At 39.1% G+C, this 3,295-nt stretch overlaps 1 long non-coding RNA gene across 1 annotated transcript in view; it reads left to right on the top strand.

Moving 5' to 3' along the window:
* LOC103131865 (uncharacterized) overlaps positions 1–1,817 on the top strand; it is a 28,340-nt gene extending 26,523 nt beyond the window's left edge. The window contains exon 4 of the long non-coding RNA XR_475451.2: positions 859–1,817. This is a non-coding gene — a long non-coding RNA (uncharacterized LOC103131865). The remainder of the gene's footprint in view (positions 1–858) is intronic.
* Positions 1,818–3,295: the final 1,478 nt, after the last annotated feature.

Raw genomic sequence — 3,295 nt, 5'->3', positions numbered from 1 at the left:
TTCCAGTAACAAAAAAGCGTGTTATGATCGATTAAATGCGCTGATCTGTCACTGTGCCTGTTAAACACATAGGACCGAGTGGAGTACCGCTCCAAGATGGCCGCCCTAAATCTCGTCAGCGACAATAGGCGACAGCGGGGCATGAGGCGTCTATCCTTATATTATGTCTATGGTCGTAGCGCTCATGTTGCGTTTAAAGGCGGCTCGGAAAAACGGGTTACAACATGTTAACAACGGATTAAACAGTTTTAACTGCTGATAAAAGTAACAGAGGACACAAATATGGGAAGTGTTGAAGCCTCTACTGTATCAAATTGACATAGGAATAACAGAGTTGCCCATTCTAAGGTAAAAAATGGTATGGTGCCCCCCCAGTGGGCGCGCCCCACAGTTTGGGAACCTCTGACTTAATTTAATCACTGATGTATGATACAAAGTATTCAGTGTTGACCACAAAAGCATCTTTAGAGAGTGGAATCTTTTCTGGCAAATAAAGTCACAGTGCCGTGTGAAGGGTTTAAAGATTTGTGCTTGTCCCTTATTTTTATTATTATTATTTATTTAATCTGACTAGATATAGCCTAACAGAAGTATAAAATACAGATTTGACATTGCTTTAAACATATTTGGAAGGTTTAGTTTTCTTATGACTTCTGATGTTTCTGTTGTATTTTGCCATTGAGTTGGAGTCATTAGATTACTTATCAAGTAGAAGAGGTGCAGTTGTGTTGTGTGTACTGCTGGATAGGTCAACTAAAGTAGCTACACAAAAAGTGAGTCAAAAAGTGAATGAAAGCACTTGTGCATGAAAGAGCTGCTAGATGGCTTAACCACTGTTCTTCACTGCCTCTCTCGTAGGAAAGCTGGTGATAGCGGACACCAACCAGGCCATACTGCTTCGGACCAAGCACATTCTGATTGGAGACAAAGGGGAGTTGCACATTGGAAGTGCAGACTGTCCCTATAAGGGCAACCTCACCATCTCCTTGTTTGGAAGGTATATTTGGTTAAATTTGGTTTCAAAACATTGATTCCTGACATAACTACAGTACACAATAGGTGTTAATAAATCCATACAGCATGCTGTGAAATATCTTACCTGTTACATTTGCAAGTTAATCTTTTACATATAGGAAGCCATTAATAGTTCCATTCTTTAATCAAAATGGTTTTAATGATTGTTTTGAGCTGGTGGTCTGATTTATTCATATCCCAAGACAAATTGTTTTTCAGCAAGCACCATAAATTTACAGAAACTGTTGAACCATCCACAAAATACATGGCATTATTTTTGTTAATACCACAAGTAACTGGTACTATTCTGCATTAAATTGCATTGTGCTCCCAAAATAACAAGAATATAAAATGCATATCTCAAAAACCTGAAAAGTGGTCCTGTCTGGGTATTGACATGATACCAAGACGAGACCTCTATGCCCCATGGGGAGGAAGAGCAAACCTTCGACAAACAAACTCTTATATGACGAAAGTAGTGAAACTCTCTGCAATCTCTGAGACATTTAGTGAGACGTTTTTGCCTTATGAACCAATGTTGAGGCAAAGAAGATAGGCAAAATATTTCAAACTGGCCCTACATCAGGTATGTGGAGTCAGTTGCAGGAAGCCAGAGAAATTGACATTAAAGCCCAAAAATCTGAGGAGCGCTAAGTTGGATTTTGAGGGGAGGGATTCTTTTTATTCATTTTATCTTCAATATCCCTTTGGCTATGTGATGGGTTTCTGGTTTCTGGTAGCTGTTGAAATTATTTTTTATTTATTAATAACATGGTACAATATTAAAGTTTAATCTTGGTGTTTTTCATTTTGTTTTTATTGCATAAATATTGCACTAATTTGTCGCACTCAGACATTTTTAGCCTGCATAATAGAACATGCAGCAAATATAAAATGAAACACCTTTTCTGGGCTTTAGATCCAGAGCATGCAAACATGATGACGATGTAACATAAGGTTACAAAAAGTGGGTGAGCAATTACTTAATACCACGTATCTGAACTATGTTTTGATTACACCAGGCTGTGAAAATTTATATCACATGCCAGACAAGTTACTGCTTTAAAAATAAACTGTGCCCACAGCACAGATTTATTGTTTTGGAAACAGTGTTGTGCATTAATTTTTGATTTAATCATTAAGCATACAATTTGTCCATCCAGGCATTGATCCATCTTTTAATTTTTTTTTACTCTGTTTAGGGTTTTACAAAGTTTCCCCCAGAAAACTTGCTAAACAGTGGTTGGGACACTGATTGAAAGGTGGTGTTATGTCAATTGCAGTCTAAGCCAGAGAGATTAAGCTCGGCAATGGCAGCACTGAAATGAAAAACAAACCGCCAACCACACTAGGTCCTGATCTTAGGCATCCTGTAGCCTTAGGAAAGACAATCAACATTATAAACATTATAAAGTGGATCTTCATGACAGTTAACATTGGACATGCATGCAACCCACATATAAAGAATAGGTGGTGCCGGAACTCTGGATCCCATTAAAACAAATCCAGTGTGTGCTCTGGGACAGTGAAGTATGTAGTTAATACAATGCAAGGCAGCAAAGGCAACAAATGGATGGTCTTACCATCAAAGGCATCATACCATGTGGATCTGTGTACATGGATGTTGCAAGTCCCATGGGAAAACACTGGAAATACTAACCCCAGCAAAATTGTTGTGGCGGGACCTTTGCAAGACTTCCTGTCCCGCCACGGATAGGTGCTGCCTGCTGTTGTCATGGTTGCCTATAGAGACCAAGTTGACTCACCACACACCCAGGCTATGTGCCTTTGATATGACTCCTCTAAAATTCCTCCACATCATATGAAGGAAAAACTTTCAAAAATAGACATGAGTGAGAAGACGCACATCCTTAACTGCATCAATGAGGAGTCATTTAACATTTTCAAAATAGTGTAGATGTTTTTAGTTGTGCATGATGTTTTTGAGGCTTCAGTTGTAAGTGGTAGACAGGAAATGGGAAGGAGAGAGAAGAGGAAAACATGTAGCAAATTATAGACTTAATAAAGAATAGATGCCTCATGATCCGCTCTTGCTTATTGTCGCTGATGTGACGTGGGGCTGCCATCTTGGAGTGGTTGCCCGTTACACTCTGTGCTATATGTTTGGCAACTGGGTGCAATGAGATATCAGCGCATTAAATCAGTTCAGTTGTATAACAGCCAGTTCTAGCTCAAGAGTGATTCAGCAGCTGAGATTCAGCAGCTGAGATTAATCCACACTGTTCAGTGAATCTCTTTTTCCATAAAGACACTTCCCATT

This window comes from Poecilia formosa, unplaced genomic scaffold (genome assembly GCF_000485575.1).
Source record: "Poecilia formosa unplaced genomic scaffold, Poecilia_formosa-5.1.2 Scaffold861, whole genome shotgun sequence".
Lineage (NCBI taxonomy): Eukaryota > Metazoa > Chordata > Actinopteri > Cyprinodontiformes > Poeciliidae > Poecilia > Poecilia formosa.
Note: the sequence above shows the minus strand (reverse complement) of the source record. Positions and strands in the feature narration are given on the sequence as shown.